At 41.9% G+C, this 19,281-nt stretch overlaps 1 protein-coding gene across 2 annotated transcripts in view; it reads left to right on the top strand.

Annotated features, from left to right (window-relative positions):
• The window catches only part of Nachra3 (nicotinic acetylcholine receptor alpha3 subunit), a 181,040-nt gene that overhangs the window by 30,016 nt on the left and 131,743 nt on the right, over window positions 1-19,281 (top strand). For both annotated transcript variants that reach the window (XM_076422781.1, XM_076422780.1), the window contains exon 2: window positions 9,641-9,684. The gene's annotated coding sequence lies outside the window, so the exon portion shown is untranslated. The remainder of the gene's footprint in view (window positions 1-9,640; window positions 9,685-19,281) is intronic.

Genomic DNA, 19,281 nt, shown 5'->3' with positions numbered 1-19,281 from the left:
TGCCCGGAAATCTGAACCGGTCCGGTTCTGTTCGATTGAACAAGTAACTTTCAGTACGTCTAATTTTAGAGAGGTTGCAGAGAGTGGATGGTCAGCGCGGCGAAAAAATTCGTTGCACTTTTCGAGAGATCGATTATGGTCGCAGTTCTATCAGCGAGCGTGTCGGTAGGGCTGTTAAAAACAAGAAAGAAAAATGTTCACGGATCGAACTCTCGCAGCCGTCGAATAGAAAGGCTAAATCATTCACGAGCGATGGCTGCGTCGGGCCAAGTGATGCAGGCACGTGTTCCCAGCGAACTGTGCATACTCTCGTTCTCTCTCTCTCTCTCTCTCTCTCTCTCTCTTCCTCCCACCCCATAGATCTGTTTTCCGAATGCTCCAGTTAGTTTTACTTCGGTGAAACTCGGAACGACAGTTCGGTCGGAACTTTTCGCTATGCAAAGTATCGAATATTTTATTGGGGCATCCGGAGCGTGGCGTGGCCTGGCGTGGCGTGTTGCCTTCGCGTATTATGCGCCCGTGTTATTTAATGTCGACCATAGTTGCCGGCTTTTGCAGGGGGATGAGAGCTTCATGGATCAGACACGGTTCTCGGAATGCCGAGCTAGTTGTCCCTGTCGGATTTACCCCATTTGCATCGCTACGAAGAATGAATAAGAATGCTCTTATCTCGACGATTCTACTTTTATTGTTACATTCGAGTAGTAACATTCCCGAAAGCAGCAAAAGAAATTTATGTTTTGGTCGCGTTCGATTTTTGGACATCGTCGTAACGCCTTATCTAGAACCTAGTGACAGGACAGAATTAGTTATTACTAAACTGTGGATCTCTTTATGCAAAATAAAAATCTTCTGCACCGATTGCAAGAAATTGGAACTAAATTGAATGTTACTTTTTCCTGTAATGATCTTAATAGTAAATATTTTAAAAATTTTTCAACAACTTCGAATTTCATATACTAAATTTTGCTATAAATGCATAAAGGTGCTCAGTCTAGTAATAACTAGATTAGTAATAACTCGTCCACATAATTTCCTTACGCATGATAATTTCAGAATTAGTTATGGAAACCCATTTCTCCCTTTGTTGTTACATTTGAGCAGCAACATTCCGGAAAGTAGCAAAAGACATTCATGTTTTGGTCGCATTCGATTTTTAGAAATAACATTTTATGCACCGAAAATCTAATGACAGGTCAGAATTAGTTATTCCACTACGAATTAGTTATTGAAACCCATTCTGACAGGTTCGGTTGTTCTACGATTAAAAGTTCGAATTTGGCAGAGGGTGTTCGCTAGGGATGGGATCAAGTACCTCGCAAACAGATTCGAACTTTGATTGAATTCGAACTCTCTATAAGTACTTCGAAAAATAGAAATAGTACTCCTACGTATACTCGAACCTACGCCAGACAGTTTCGAACCCTTTACAAGTACTTTGGTAAACGGAAATAATACTTGCAAGTATATTTGAATCTTAGTCGAACAGATTCCAAACTTTTATGAATATCGTACCGGAAATTCTCTGATTTTCCTAATCATTATATCTTTTACCTTTAAAATCAATTATGTTGTTCCTGGATAAAAAAAGAAATGGAATAATCTGGGATATTCTTAAATAGTTACGAATTTAATAAAGAAAATGCTTAAAATCTACTATGCAGTTCTGATTGCCAAGATTCGAGTACTACTCATGAAAGATTCGATTCCTTTCAACATCGAAGTACATATAAGTATCTTTTTGAAACTTGTAATTATTCATTCCGAGGTTCGATATCAGTTTGTATAAACTGAATACTTTCCAAATATAATCATTGAAACATTATTGCTTTTAAGTAGTAATCGAAACCCATGAAATGAAACTTGGTTATTGAAATTGACTCGGATTCGTGAGTACATATTGAAGTTGATCCCATCCCTAGTGTTCGCTGAACAATTCGAAAAGTCTTTTAAGTCGAAATAAAAATTGACAAACGGAAGGGCGTAGCTGAAAGCGACGATTAAAAGCTGACGATCGAAAGTAGCCGTAAACGTTCTTGGAACAATAACATTTTTGGCTTAGGACACGTTGTAATATGTTCGTCGGGGAAGATGCAGCGAGTATAGAACAACGATTCGGTTGATTCAGCGGTTCCGGTGGGTGTGGGCGAGCATTTAGCGGGTCCGCTCGGCAAACAGCGAGCTTTTCGAAGGTTTTTCATCGGTGAACCTCGGTCGTTTCGTCAACAACGGAGAGGCAAAGCCACCACACCGGTGGCTCGTCGTTTCATCTGAAAAACCACCGTCCCGGAAACACGAGGTCCCGGTCGCGTTCGCCTAACCGGCCCGACGGGGTTACCGATCGCACAAACAATGCTGAGATATTTTCACGCTCGAAAATGTTCAGCGAAACGTTCCCACGAACAGGTATAATCCAGCAGTGTTTTTTTCAGAGGAACGAAAGCTACTGTTCGTGGTCGAAAATAAAAATAGAGAGCCGGGGAGAGATGAGAAACGTTTCAAGATCATGCTGCGAACCGTAATCTCGTTTCGCAAGGGCTCTCGAAGGATCTCTTGAACGCGAGTCGCATTATCGCGAAGAACCGGGATTCGCGAGAGACGACGACTGCTCGTTGCTGTTCTATTTAACGTTCGCCGTGCGCGCGGAGACAGACGGTCCTACCGTTTGTTTTACTCTCTTTCTTGTTTTTTTTTTCACGTCGGCGGAACGAGAACATTTTCATTTCCGCGAAGAGGCCAGCCCCTCTCTCGGCACTCTTCGGTTTCAGCCGTGTTGTTTCCGCGACAACCGATTTCCGGCGCCTACCGTTACACGCCGCACCGCTGTGCTTCTCGCTACGGAGTCGATCAAACGTAATCGAGAACGAATTCTTAATCGAACCATCGCTGGAAGACACAGCGATGCACGGTTCTCTGCGAAGACTATGCGCAGAATATCTTAGCGGACGAAATTGCTCGTTCAACGTGCTTGCGCGTCTTCCTTCGACGATAATTTTGTTACGAGCGTCGCACATTCAATCGATCATTAACCAAGAAGAAGATCCATAAACATTATTCATCAAAATTGTCTTTGAAGCACTCAATTTTAGATTTTATAGATGTGTGGATATGTGTGGTGAGAATGAGAATGAAATGAGCGAAATGAATTTGTGCACGAGGAAGCGTTTTGTTTATAAAATTTGTCAGTCGTTAATTGAACGTTGTTTATATTAACGTTCGTTTATTAACATTGATAACTCTATCCACTGCTTGAACAATAAAATGTCGAACGAATGTATCAGTGGATCAGGATATAAAGGAAACATGAAGGGGTGGAAATCGACTTTTAAGTAGTCAATTTCGGACAATCCAATTAATCGGCCAGGATGTAAAGAGATGCAAAGGATGTAAAGAGAACATGAACGGCTTCATTCGCAAGCATGATCGTTGCACACAACTCCTGATGTGATGGACGGTCGCATTCTAGATCCTTCAATATAGAAATTCACTAGGCTCCGCGGAAGGATGCTTTTAAAGTCCTCTGGCTGTGGTGTTCAGTCAATAGACAGATCGAGGCGCGAAGTCTCGCGAATAAATATCGCGAAACCCTTTCGCGCGCGCCTCTTTAGCGGTGAGAATCTAAAGCGCGAGAGCTGTTTCTCTCTCTCTCTCTCTTCCACTCTCTCCCTTTCTGTTCTCCGGTAAATCAATGCCGAGTGTCGCCGACTCGGTGCACTCGACTCGAAACCTGCATACACGCTGACTCTTCTCCTCCACGCACACTCTCTTGCGAATATTTTAGGAATTATTCATTTCAAGCTTTATTTACAATCGTTCGACTCTCGCATTGTGCGGTGTCATTCGTCCTCAGTAGACATTGAACTTTTGTTTAAGCAAGATTAGAAATATAAACCGAACATGTCTAAGAGGCGAGAAGAATTTCCCGTGCATCTGCGAAAGTTAATTGTTTCAGAGTGCAAAAATGGACTAAGTTATCGTAAAATAGCTGAAAATTTATTGCAAGTATTTACGGTATGATACTGTTGAAAATTTAATCGGTCGAGGACGAAAACGTAACACAAATTCATCACGAATTATTGTTGAAACTGTACAATTACATATTTCTTTAAGAACTTTGAGACGAAGATTGAAAGAAGTTAATCTAAAGAGTTGTTTACCTAGACGCAAGCCACACATTAGTAAAGTGCATAAAAAGAAACGTTTAGCTTTTGCAAAAAAATATGTGAATAAGCCATTATCATTTAGGAGAAAAATTATATCGAGTGACGAGAGCAAATTTGAGTTATTAAATCAGAAAGAGAGAACACGAGTGTGGAGAAAACCGAATGAAGCTCTCAAGAAGTAGTATGTGGTGCCTGCCGTCAAACATGGAGGGGTATGCATAATGGTATGCAGATGTTTTTCTTGGTATGGGGTTGGAAATTTAGCACCCATCCAAGGCATCATGAATGCAGATAAGTTTATTGACATTTTAAATGAAAAATATGGCAGAGTCAACCCTAAAAATGGATCTCGATGAGGGATGGATGCTACAACAGGATAATGATCCTAAGCATATGGCGAAGAGAACGAAAAAATTTTTACAAGATTGTGGGATAAATGGTCTCGATTGGCTTTCACAAAGTGCAGATCTTAATCCTATAGAAAATTTATGGAACTTATTAGATTCGGAAATACCATTAGAAAAACGCCATAATAAAACAGTATTTTTAAACGAATTGCAATTAAAATTTCAACAAATTGATCGAAGTTACCTCCAAAAACTGGTGGAAAGCATTACACGACGATTAGAAGCAGTAATTAAAGCAAGAGGTTACGATACCAAATACTAATTGCTTATTTTCTAAATATTTATAGAGTGTACACTTAATTTTGACCAGCAAAAATTGTACACAATTTTGATTAATGATAATATATTCTATTATATTAATTATTATTATTGATATTATTGTTTATTTCATTAAAGTACACTTTGTTAACTAAAAAATGTTCCATACAATTCTGGTTTGTTAAAATTATGTTTTAAATTGCATTGATATTTTGTTGATCACTAAACCTGTCCACTTAATTTTTTCCACGACTGTATGTCCCGAGTCCCGATTTAGTCGAACACGACATAAGGAACCCCCCGCAAAATTGACCTTGAACGTGAAAAACTGGGTAAAAAACCTCATTTTATTTCAGATTAAAAATCTTAAATCTTAAAACAAAATTTTGGTTTTTTTCACCTTGTTTTTCACGTTCAAGGTGAATTTTTCGGGGTGTTCCTGATGTCGTCTTCGATTAAATCGAGGGTGTAGAATCGCGCTATGGTGTCTGGCGACATATAAATTTTGTGACACCCTGTACAACAAATAACTTAAAAGTTATTTAAAGTCGTCATGTTACGAGGCTCTCGCGTCGTAGACCAAGTGTTCGCGTCCACCTAGCCGCCCGAATCTCGTTGAATTATGGTTGAGCACCAGTCCTGTGTGGCGAAGTAGTGTTCCAGAGAAAATGTTTTTATTTCCGAAGCTGTTTGGCTCGCGAGTCCAATCGTTCCGATGAAATTCGAGTTTGAATCGACGATGTGATTTTCCGTCGAGTTCGATTCCTCTTTGAGAAACCGAGTACGACCGTTCCCAGGAGGAGGAAGTTCTGGTCCCGAGGAATGGCTGAGGCTCTCAGGCCTCGTCGATTCGCCCAGAGAAATTCGACCTCGGAATAATGTCGCTCTAGAGATTAAGGAGACCGCGGGCGTCAAAGCGTATCGACCGCGTTCGCGCGTCGACTTTCCCGTCAAAGCGTCCTCAAAGCGAAGTTCCGATGTACCCGAAAGAACGGACTCCTCGCCGGCCAAATGAAGACCGGTCCTCGGACCGCGATGGATCGATCGCGGTTTCTTAATGATCTCGATAGGCTAGTGGATCGAGACGAAAATTACCGGCAGATACACCTTGATACTTCGGTAATACAGCTTTGCGCACCGAATTCATCCTTGCACAGCGCAAATCCACCTTTTCACAAATCAAATCGTACACACGAATAGACTGCGGATTTTATGCATTTATGACAAAAATAGACACGTACAATTTAAAGCAGCGGACATAAAAATATTTAAGCATATCAATGTATCAGTTTCAGTTTGCAGCGTCCTGCAATCATTACGATTAGTTTTTTACCATGCTTATATTAGCTTACCGCGTCGTTGTTCTATGCATCAAATCTTGTAATCGAATTTTAAACCACTTCCCGATGAGCTACAGACTTGAAACTTTGAACATAGCTCAGAACTGGATGACAATGCAATATTAAAAAACAAATTAAAAAAAACTGTACGTCTAGGAGAAAAAAAATACTGAAATTTTAACTGTCACACCTCGCTGCGCGACGCTCGGTAGTACGTCATCGCGTTCAGCGATCCCCACTCCGCGCGTCAGCGCTCCCTTCCCACTCCGACTCATCCCCACTCCACTGGCTCACTTCGTACCGAAGGAGCTCAGTCAGTGTGGTGTTCCGTTCATTCAGTTCCATTTCGGACAATTTCGGACTCCATCAAGAGACGTCGTCTCTCGGAGTCATCCCCTCATTCTATCTCGCGTGTTTCTATATCTTACTATTTTATACAAGTATTACTATATCTTGCGTTCCATTTAAAAAAGACTGAAAAGTAGAAAATAAAAAAATGTATAAAAAAACTTTTTAAAAACCACGCTTATATTAAAATGCACTAGAAAGGAGAAAATAAATTTTTTTAGACATTAGTGACTATAAATAAAAGCGTGGAGCGCCCACGAAGATTACGTCAATATAGTTTAGCGCTCCACGCTTTTGTTTATGGTCACTACTGACTAAAAAAATTATTTTCTCCTCTTTAGTGCATCTTAATATAAGCGTGGTTTTTAAAAAGTTTTTTTTATATATTTTTTTTATGTTACATAAGGATCCGCAGTCTAGTTATGAATAAAGAAACGCATGAATTTCATTCATCATTAAACTTTTGACAACAATTACACACGAAGCAAATTCATCTTTCCCGCTCGCGGAACAGCATTTGAGGAATCCATTAACCAAATTCAATCGTTTATATATTTAGTATCAGGACCCAGGAGCTTAGCTACGAATCACGATCATTATTTTTACTGGTACTTAATAAATTACTAGACATTATGTTTAGTAATTTATGCTCATTGTGTATGCACAAAATGAAAAAAAATAGCTCGAGTCGGGTTAATATTTATTGGGACAAGGTGCAGAGTAAAAAGGGAGTGCGCGGAATAGAGTCGAACGGAGTCGAATCGAAGCGGACCCGGTACTCGAGAGCAGACATCGCATTGAGGAACATGCATGCGCAGCTCTCCTCGGTCTAACACAATGTGCCGGGTAGCGGATAACGCGTCAAGTCGTTCGCCGCCGTCGCCAGCGTTCCGATCAATATTTTTCATTTTCTTTTATATCTTTCCTTTGAAGGTGTGCTTTTTCGGTGGGGAAAACGGCTTCTCGCCGAAGGATTTTTCTTTCACCTGACGCCTCGAGTGCGAAGGAATGACCGGTCCCTTTCCCTCTCTCTCGTCCACTGACTCTCGATCGTTATCGGAAGACAGTGGACTGCCGGAAAAGGTAGAAATGAAATTCTTCGGGTGACAGGCTCGCGTTTCGGAGAAAACGGTCGTGAAAAATGAAAGAGAAATCGGGGAATGTAAATAGTACAATTTCAGGGAATTCGTGCCTGTGTTTCATGCAAAATAAAAATTGTCCCCTTCTATTTTATGGATATGGAACTGACATAATAGGTAGCTCATAAAGAGACAGCAGATTTATACAATTTAATTTAAAACAGTAAAAACATTTATATCATTTTCAATCTGTTAAAGATATTACGAATGAAAATACAGTATTGTCAGCATAAACGCATAAGCCTCGGGGGGATCTGTATGCGTTTATCTGAGACGGGTAGCTATTTCTTTGAACCTCAAAGGTGGAGCCGAACGTAGAGAAGGACAGCGCATGTAAAAAGAGACCACGCGCGGGCCTCTCAACTGTGCCGGCGACTGCGACTCTCCGCGTCTCTTTCTTTCCGATACGCTGTCCTTCCTTGCGCCCGATACGTTCATCGTCAATTGAACCACTAAATACAGTTGAAATTATATCGTGTTTGGTCTTTCTTTAATCAGAAAAATGCCACGAATATATTGATGAAAGTTTCATAAAAAATAAGTAACAATAAAAAAGACTAAATATTGGTGTTACATTGTGGGGACGCAAGGGCCTTTGAACTGTGCCGACGACTGCGACTCTCCGCGTCGCATTAGTAGTGGTTCACACCGATATACCCGAGTCGAGATCAGATTACTAAAGTGAAGGGGATATTTTTTCTGCGTTTATCTGCTACAGCTTTTATGCGTTTATAGAGGATTTACGGTAATTTTCCATTTCACTCCAGTTTGTTGCGATTCAGCTGGACAATTTTTGTTTCGCATAACGATCAGCTGTGTACTCTAAACGCTGTCTAAAATAATTTTCTATTTCACTCCAGTTTGTGTCGCAATTCGGACAGACAATATCTATTTTGCATAACGATCCGCTGTCAGTTTGTTGCAAGTCGGGTAGATAATTTTAATTCTTCTTAAAGATCTGCTGTAAAAAATATGTAAACTATGTAAAATATTTAGTTTGAATAATACCATAACAATTTAGACACTCTCGAGTCCTTTTAATGTATGTATTCGCTTGTTTTCGCAATGAATGCATAAAATCCGTAGTCCGCGTATGAGCGATGGCGATACGCGTTCGCGAATGATGTCTGCGGAACGTTGGGATGAAATATCTCGATGTATTTCTCCGGGTATCGGAAGCAACGGTGCAACGGGCCCGCGGAAGATCGGCGAAATAATGGCGACGAGACCGCGTAAGAATGGCCTCCGACCGCGATTTATGTTCTGTTGGGGGAACACGCCGCGTAACGATCATGTTCCGTGTTACGATCGCAATTTCGCCGGCCATTACCCCCGTATGTAACGCGTCCCTTCGTGATACAGTGGTTTATTAAGAACGATACGTTTCTTTCGCCGGGGAATAATCTTCTTGCACGCGGCCGTATTTTCCATAGGAATTCACCGCTTTCTTGCCCGTTCGAGCGGATATTTTTTTATCGCGAACGCACAATGCTGTATACGCTTGTTTATTCGTTGCACGAAACAGACATCCACCCAATGAAATTTCACTTCGAACGTGCTACGTGTTCAAATATCTACAGCAGAACAGGTTAGTCACGGGAAGTGAAGAAAATCTATTTATTAACGCTAACGCTGTTACACGATTAAAGCTGACACGTTATTATTTGATGAACGGAAACTTTACAGGATTGTACCCGCTCGTGCGTCATTTTGCAAACAGTACTTCGCTACTATGGTTCCCTCGGCACAATAGAGTTAAACACTGTCGTGTGCGCGCGTCTCGTGGCGCATCATTAATGCATCGGACGGTCCAATAAAAGCGTGGAGATGCGTCCTGTGTCGCGTTTCATTTTTAATCGCGTCCGGTGAACCGTCGAAATAATTCGGAGTCCCGAATCGATCACCGATCTTGTTCGATCGCTGGTGGAATACAAATTCTTGGGACGATCGTTCTACAGAAATTCTACGGTTCTTCTCTGTTTCAGGTGACCGTCCAATAGCAGCGTTCCCAGCGTCAACACGGCCCACGGTGAGTCAATATTTCTCGATACACTCGTTCGAAAAGTCTTTTTACGGTTCTCGCGAACTGCGGCACGCGTTTTAATAGCGAGCAAAGTGGTTTGCACACATATTTGTTGAACAGATGGTCTCCCCGGGGAAAGAGGAATCACGATGGTTCTCGGAAAGCTTTTCGTTCTTCGATTTATAGATAAAGCGACTTCTCGGTCCGATATTCACGCAGAAATTCCAGTCGTCATCCGCGATTATGCGAAGCCCTTTCCTATGGAATCTTATTTTATTTATTTATCAAGATTGTAAAGTGGCCCATAGACGATCAATAATATTGTCAATATTCGCTTCTATATTGACGGAGGACCATATTGATGGAAATATTGATCGTCTAGGAGCGTATTGAAGCGTTCTATCAATATTGACGGATATTGATAGAAAATTATATTTCCTGTCAATATTGAAGAACCGTTTGAACGTCTAGGAGGTTTATTGTCAATATTTCCTTCAATATCAGTTGCTTGTGAGACCGCGAAGTGAGAACATGGCTGACCCACCGAGTTCACCTTCTAGTGATCAGGGTTCCGTTCGGGATCGGCATACATAACCCTGCGTATAGCGCCATTTCGTGATTATTCGGAATTGTGGCGTAGAAAGTCAAAAGATTATTTTAACAAAAACAAAAAAATAATTGCAATGCAAATAATTGTTGCATTGAAACAATGTATACCAGACTTTACGGTTGAACAATTAAAAAAGAGAATGAAACAGCCCCGACCATGCAGCACGAATATTTTGCCAGAATGAGTTTGGTGAGAATATTGATGCGCGCTTGAATATAGAGCGTCAATATTGAAGCGAATATTGACAATATTATTGATCGTTTAGGGGTCACTTCAGGAGCAAAACCAAATCACACAAACTTTAAATCCGAAAAACTTTTTTATGAATGGACCAAACGACTTCAATTTCCCCGTAAGGCTAGAAGAATTAGTTTAGTAAAAGACGTATAAAAAATGCATTTGGTCGGAATTGTGAAAAACAATTGCGAATAGTAAAAATTGATATTCACGACATTTTTAGCTGGTCCAATAACGAAAATTTTAAAGGTGTATTTGGTCAGCTCATATAAATTATATACGCTCTGAAAATTTCATTGAAATTGGTTAATTGGTTTACGAGTTATCAACGATCAAAAGTGGTAAAAAGGCCGAAATTCTTGAAAAATTGCGATTTTTACCATTTTTGATCGTTTATAACTTGTAAACCAATTAACGAATTTCAATGGAATTTTCAGAACGTATACAATTTATACGAGTTGACCAAACACATCATTTAAATTTTCGTTATTGGCCCAGCTAAAAAAGTCGTAAAAATCAATTTTTACTATTGTTTTTCACAATTCCGACCAAATGCATTTTTTTAACATATTCTTTAGACGCCATTTAACCTAATTTTTCTAGCCTCACAGGGAAATTGAAGTCGTTTGGCCCATTCATAAAACAGTTATTCTGATTTAAAGTGTGTGTGATCGGTTTTGCTCCTAACTGTACATTATTGGAAAAATGGCCAAAAATTTAGCTAGACACATACTTGTTATGTTTATAAAATAATGTGAAATAGTTATTTCTAGAGGTCCGTAAACCTAGTGTTAATTAGATCGTTATGGGAGATCGGGTGATTTTGGGATATTTCCTTCATAGCTTCTTTGGCAGCTGTGTCGGCTTCCTCATTCCCTGGCATTCCGATGTCTTTATTTTTTTTATGTGTATTATAAATTGTGTTGAATATATTTTGGATTATAGGATTTTTGTTATCAACGTTTGCTCGGCATGATATTACGCTAATTGGGTCAGAGAAAATGTATTTTGAATCCTTGGCATTGATAATGGATTTCACAACGGATAAGATTGCGTAGGCCTCACCGAAGAAAATTGAACAAAAATTTTGTAATTTGTATAATTTACGATTATCTGGGAATATGATTGCGTAGCTGCACCCTTCATTTGATTTGGAGCCATCGGTAAAGATTTGAATGCAATCTGGATATTTTTGAACAATTTCAGAAAAGATATTTTGATAAATAAGTGGGCTAGTTGTTTCTTTGGGATATTCGCAAAGTGTTAGATCAATTTTTGGGTAAGATAATGGCCAAGGGGGGTCAATTAGGAAAGAAGGAGTTGAAATGTGTCATCCAAGTATTTTTGAATTCGTTCGTATGGAATCTTGTTTGTTGGGGCCGCCCGATGCTCGTCCGTGTAACCACTCGAGTACGATCTTTCTGCCGATTGGTCCTGGAGAAAGGATCGCCATGCCATTAGCTTTGACCGTTCCACTCTCATCCACTTTTTCTTTTACCGACGCTTCTTTCTCCCCTCCATCCGTCGCGTCGACGGCCCGCATCTTCAGCTTCTTCCGGTCCCATCGACGGTCATAAACGTTCAGCCAGATGCTGCCGGCTGAATGCACCTGGATCTCCGTAATTGCTCGCGGCCGAGAGGCGACGAACAGTCCAAGTATTGGCCGGACGAATCTTATGCGAATAACTCGGCAGTCGTCGTCGTTGATGCGACGTATTCCAGAATCAGAAAGCAGATAGAGAGAAAAAGGGAGAGAGAGAGAGAGAGACCGGTCGATGGAGGAGAGGAAATTGCTCGAACAAATTGAAAAGCGCGGACGCTTCCCATTAGGCCGAACGAGCCGAGGCACGATTTTACGGACCGCCGGAATTATACTTTCAAAGTGCTTCGGAAGGCGCATCGCCGTGGCGTTGAATCAGCCTGCTTCAGCCTAAAATCTTTTTTCCTCTTGCCACCCCGTCTACGGGAATTATACGGGATCCGACCCATGTCTTTCACCTTCCACTTTCTCGTCTTCTCGGTTTCCCTTTTCTTCTAAAGACGTCTCTTCTCCATCCCCTATTCCAACTTACTTAGTCCAGTTTGCTAGTTCTCGCCTCCACGGTTAGTTCACCGCATCCTCTGTAACCAAACAAATTAACCCTTCGTCGACGACGGCGATCGTCATTTTCTTCCTCTGTGAAGGACATCGTATTATGCGTTATCTCGCTCCTTGTCGCGTTACGGAAGTAATCTATGCAGCGAATTCAAAGTGGAAGAGTTGAGATGTACGATACTGAAAGTACTCTTTCAACCTTTCATTTGCTCCGAAGAAGGTGAATGTTAATATTACGTCGAATATTTTCATGTTCGTGTGCTCATAATTAGACTGTGGATCTTTATGCGATATAAAAATTTCTTACCTGAATTGCAACAAACTGGAGTGAAATAGAAATTTATTTTCTTTCTTATTATGTTTAGTAGGTTGACAATAAAATACTAGTATGTTTGAATTTCTCTTACATTTTCGCTATTTTAAATTACCTACTCATTTATCTCATAAATGCATAAAATCAATTTGCATTGATCTGCAAAGTGAACGGACTTCTTTGGAATTTGGATAAAATCGTGATAATTAGACTGCGGATCTTTATGCATTCGCGAAGAAATTGGCTGGGGGAAATATGAAACTGTAAAGGATTAGAAAAATTTAAGAATATTGTAATGTTGTTTTCAATGCAGTAAAGTCATTAACCCATTGTCTTAAAATATCGTGTATGACTCGTGATGAACGATTTTAATAAAAATTTACGTCAATAATTTCCTGTGACCGAAATAAAATTCTACTTTGGTTTTGTCAATGTACTATTGACAATATATTTCCTAGCTATTGGAGAACATATAGGCATACAATAGATATAAGTTATATATATATATATATACATATATATATATATATATATATATATATATATATATATAAGTAAATCATAGAGCAAGAGATTAAAGGATGAAATCACTGTTTATTTTACAACTGTTTCCCACAATCAATGCAGAACATTTTTATTTTGCATAAAGATCCGCAGTCTAGTGATCATTTACAAGACGAGGACGTTTTTTCAAATTCTCCACGCTCCCCGTTCGAGCCAAGTTGGACGAGTCCCGGGGGAAACAGAAAATACAGCAAATTAGAATTTCGAGGTTCGGCTGGGAGGATTCACAATATCCCGGACAAAGACGTTCAGCCGGGTAAAATTCGGCGACTCTGCGTAGAGAGGAGAGGCAGCAGACTCTATTCCCAAGGCGAACCGTGATTCCGCCGTTTCGTCGGATCGCGAATATGAAACGAGCGAAGGTGTCGAGCATGCCTTCGTTTCCTGCCCCTCTCGTTCCCCATTCCCGAGCGAAATCAAATTTTTACCGCGGGATCGAGTATCTCGCTCGGCGAAGAATTCCTTGGGAAACCGAGACTCCGACAGCCATTGCGAGTCGCGGTTTTTATCGAGCTAGGGGCTGATTTCCAATAAACGAACCCGCAGTCGTCGCCGCCAAGATAACACGCACCGATCGCTCTTCCAGCTTTAGGGGATCGTTCTGCTGCAACACGCTGGAAAAGTCGATTTTTTAGACTATTTGTCAAGACTAGATGCCGTGTAGTGATCGTAACTTACCGAGGACCTACAAGCTGTTTAAATTTTTGCTGCTAATTTTTATAATTGTCGAAATTAATTAGAAAGTTCTTTCTTCCTGTAAACAGTCTGATAGCTCGAAAATAATTTGTGAATTTGATCTGCGAGAGGATAAATTTAGTTCTGGGAAAGAGTGGATTTAATTTGTAAGGAATGGCGAATTTTGATTGCAAAGTCTGTAGTAAACTGCGGCGAAATCTGGAATTCCGCGGACGCGTTCAGCTATCTCTTCCATTATCGACCGGGGCGGTTTTTCCCTTCGGAAATTTCCTGGAACAAGATTCGCGTTCACGATCGACGTTCGAAGCAATTAAGTAGCAGCAGGCGTCGCGTGTTCGTCGGATCGTTTCGACTTTAACGTCGCTTTAAATGCCGCGCGGCGACGTTGAAGAGCGTCGAGAATGTGCATCGCGATGCACGCGTGTCCGCTTACGGTTAGCCTGCTTCATTATAGACGACATTCTATTAATTATAAACGAAAACGTTCTCCAGGACTCGACGGAGAACGTGTTCGCCGTTTCGGCGATGTGCCGCGCTGATCGGGAACGTGCTCGGTCGGTGTGCTTTAAATGAATATTAAGGTATAATGATTAAAAATGAGAATTCGAAGGAGACTTCGCGAAATCGGTGATTGGTTATCGGAAAACAGGATAGGCGTTGGACATTGTAATTATACGCGGCCCGTGTCGAAATGGACAAATCGTTGATCGAGCGCGGAAACTCTCGAACCTCCGCGGAGAGTCCCTCGCTTAATTGGAGCACGGTATTAATTACGCAATTTCCGGCTGGGATTATATTATTATTCCTCGGCCTGCTCTCTATCCACTTCGACGGTCGCCTCGAACTTTCCACGTGTTTCTATTGGGATCGTTCGGACGGTAACTGTACCGATTACTGCGGTATCATGCTTCGCTCGTACTTTATGTTAATATTATGCCTAATTTATCGTGAAATAATAATATGTTGTGTTCCAAATCCAAAAAAATCGCTGGTTTTCAAAACCTAATACAACGTAAGACAATATTAAAAAATAATTTATAATGAGGAATGTTTTTTAAATCCTGAGATTATATAAATAGGAGAAAGATTGACAATATTGTTTGCCTCGCCAACGACAATACATTCTCATTGAATTGTGCAAATTTATTCAGGGCAAAATATTTAATAAAACGTACATCCGAATACATTCTCACTGAATTGCACAAAATTCAGGGCAAAATATTTCGTAAAACGTACACCCGAATACATTCTCACTGAATTGCACAAATTTATTCAGGGCAAAATATTTAGTAAAACGTACACCCGCAGTTATAGCGAGACGAATCCGCTCGCCGTTATGAAATGTCGATAAAATTGATTTCGGAAAGCACTATTAGTGATCTGCGTTCAGTAAATGGAATAAGCCAGCCATGGCCAGTGCGAACGTTCCTCTGTACATCTTGAAGGAAAATCAGCTGGTTCCTGGTGCGAATCCATCGAAGAATTGAAAGTCAGTCCCTTGTCGCCGGTGTCGCGCCACTCCCTTGTTCTAAATTCCGAACTACCCGATGCGAACGTTCGGATAAATGGTTGGATCGTGACGGAAATAGGTGACGTACGATCCACCGCTTCCTCCGACCGCGTCGTTGCTCGCCGAAATACGAACATTCGCCGGATGCCGAATTTTTAGTGCGGGATTCGTATACGCTTGATCGGAAAGTTCTGTCGTGCCACCTCGGCCAAGCGAACGACACTGTTTCATTTTTATTACACCGACTCTACCTACGGAATCTACAGTCGACCGCGACGCTGCCGGAACGTCCGATAACAGAACCTAATAATCATAGATATTAGTTCGGTAAGAAAATATACGTACAAAGTGAGAAAATGTTAATAACTCGGAATGCTTTTGTATCATCGTTAAGACTGGCTCTCGCAGAACGAAGGACTAGTGGTGACCGAATCGATTATCGACATATTATCGATAATCTTTTCGTTAAATGTTTAGACTGCGGATCTGTATGCAAAATTAAAATGGTCCGCATCGATTGCAAGAAATAGGAACTAACTTGAATGTTATTTCTTCCCTTAGTGACTTTAATAGGGGAGAAATTATATATTGACATGTTCAGCTTTTTAAAATTTTACAATAATTTTGAATATCATTCAATATCATTTGGAAGCATGTAGCCGCCGCAGTTTACGCCTTGTAAACGTACAAATAGGACTTTTGAGGGCGATCGCGGCCTAGACTGATCTTTTACCTAGCGCTTTAGACTACTGAAAAACCCCATCTTTGAATTATCGAGAAACGAGAAGGCGTATCTCGGACCCTTGCGCAATCCTGGAAAGAACGAGTCTACTCCCTTAAATGGACAACGACCTTCCGCGTTCATTTGCCTAATGGAGGTTCAATTAAACGTCTCCGGGCCAACATAGCCGAACGTCGGCGAGATAAACCGGGAGGAAATTCGAAATTGTTTATCTCGGTCCTGGGATTAGACAAAGTCGCGGCTGATCGAGGTGAGGCGAGGTAAGGCGAGACGAGACGAGGCAGGGCGAGGCAGAGCGCGGACAGGGAATCTCTCTTGAGGCGGAGTCGTTATCCGGATAAAGATCGCGCAAAAGGAGCCAGTTAGCCGGGTAGCGGGCCGGATGAGGGTCGCGCTCGGGTTCTCTCTCTCTCTCTCTCTCACTCTCTCACTCACTCTCTGGTTTGCTCTTGGTCTCTGTCTCTCTAGGGTAGCTCGGCAGGTAGGGCTCAGGAATCGACGTTCCGCGAAATAGTTCCACAAGGTGGCTACCCCCTTGCGCCCGTTCCCCTCCGTCGGCACCACCTCTTCCTCATTCCCCCGCACAACGGCCTATTTTCCGTATTTTCACTCTCGTCCTCGTCCCGCGCGCAGCTTTTGTTGCTCCCTTTTCACATTGCCCCGGCCCGTGGATTCAGGTCAGCTCCGGTCGTTGCTTTTACAGCGACGGCCCTCCGCCGCGCTCCATCGGGCCACCCACACACCTACACACATCACACAACACACCCATACTGTTCGTGTAGCTCGTATAGAGACACACGCGTTCGCGGTCGCGAGCACATCGCTCGATCCTAGACGGCGACGACGTGTGCCGGCCCGTTAAAATTGCCGGAAACGCGCTACTTCGCCGGGAATAATTGCCAGCTCTGGGAACAGGCATCGATGAGAGATCGATCCCTCGTTTACGCGAAACTGTAATCCCACGGGACTACTCCCTACTGGAGAGTCAAGATGGGGAGAGAGAGAGGGAGCAACGTCGGGAAAAAGGATTCCCGGAACAGCTGTGTTTGTCAGTGGATGGCTGTTGAGGTTCACGGTTTGCTGGCGAGTGCCGGTCGATGGGCAAACATCTGCTCGCCCGCGATTAGGACCTAGTTACAACCGCCACCTCTTTTTAGAGGTCGTTAGTGTTTGCCGCTCTGGTATTGCACGCGCCCCTGTGTTTGCCTTGTTACCAATCAATCGAACCGCTCCTGGGCCCTAAGTCTTTCGCTCTTGTATGTATAGTTGTCTCGGATTGGACTTGTTGAGTCTTATGGCTTCCGGGTCTGTTCCCTCTTTGGCTCCGGACCTAAACTCTGAAGGTCGTATTAGTTTGCATTACGAAATTGCACAGCGTTGAATCTTTAGACCGAGGAAACCTGAACCTCTGGCTACGACATTGACCTTCACGTTTATGGATCTTCAGACTCGAGATCGACTTCCACGTTAGGGAAGTCGTTTCCGAGACTTTTCCCACAATGATCCATCTTCCAAGTTTGCGGATCTCCAGCCTTTCTCTATTCTGAAAACTCTAGAGGATTTTGCATCTCTAAACCACAGCTGGGAAGTATGTGAACTTTTCTGGCCCGTGTTCTTTGGTTACGAAGCTTCGGAAGCTTCACAGACTTCCCAGCTCCAGTTTAGAGATTTCCGAACATGAAGGTTCGAAACATGCAGAGTGCCATCGGTCTCTGCGACAAGGATCGACTGACTCCTCCCATTCGGAGACTAGATGTTTTCCAGCTTAGACAACAAGACCATTCGATCAGAATCGAAACTCTTGACCCTCGATCTGTCCGAATCGCGACCCTTTACCACGGATTAGTCCGATTCGAGTCTCACAACTCTTCGTATCGATTCGTCTGTAGTTATTCCGCTGGTTTCGATTCCAGTATCTCACTGTATTAGTCGACGTTGCATTCCTTGTCGTTTATCGCTGTCCATTATTTGCTTACTTGGTCCGACAGTGTTCCGAATATTCCCTTCCGAACCGATACGAACAGTTACACGGTCGCGGTGGTTTAGGTATGATCATAGAACCGACCGATTGTCAATATGTGAGAATCGTTGCTATTTTTTTTCGTTTTTTTTTTGGTACACCGGCAGCGCGGCGTTCGCAGCCGAGAAAGATAAACATTTCGGAATTGGAAGTTCCATCGGTCGTTCTCATCCTCTTTCTCTGTTCTACCATTTTTTTTTCCATCCGAGTTTCCGTCGACGGAGATCGATAGGAAGCATTTTGTTCGCCCCGGTGTGATTCCTCTCCGTTGTTCGTTCCAGTTCTGTTAAGCAGAGTCCACACGCGTCGCGAGCCGACCTCGCTGCCAAATTACGTCTCCGGTGACACGGCGACATGGGCGAATAAATAAACAGAACGAAAAGCAAACTTTTGTTCGGGAAAATTCTTCTCGAATCTTTCCGAACAATGTATCTTACGTTTAATCCTGAGTAATGAAAACCTTTGGTAAAACTCATTTTCATTCTTTATTGTTTGGAAATTCCACCTACTCATTTTTGGTTAAATGTTGAGACTAATTCGGCCGTCGCCTTGGGCAATCGAATTGCGGCAGTGATTTTTGCGATTTTGTTTGAGAAACACCGACACCGATTCCTCTCGAATCCTTCTGAACAATGTATCATACAATGTTTAATCCTGAGTAATTAAACTATCCTTTGGTAAGATGACTTTCGTTCAAATTTATTATTTGACATTGTACCTACCAACTTTACCAGAGTGACCACTAGAATTTGTTGTACTATTATTCACAACATTGTTTCCATTATTAAATCTGTTGGTATCTAATCAATAGACTGC

The sequence above is a fragment of the Lasioglossum baleicum genome, chromosome 4 (genome assembly GCF_051020765.1).
Source record: "Lasioglossum baleicum chromosome 4, iyLasBale1, whole genome shotgun sequence".
In the NCBI taxonomy this organism is placed as follows: domain Eukaryota; kingdom Metazoa; phylum Arthropoda; class Insecta; order Hymenoptera; family Halictidae; genus Lasioglossum; species Lasioglossum baleicum.
Note: the sequence above shows the minus strand (reverse complement) of the source record. Positions and strands in the feature narration are given on the sequence as shown.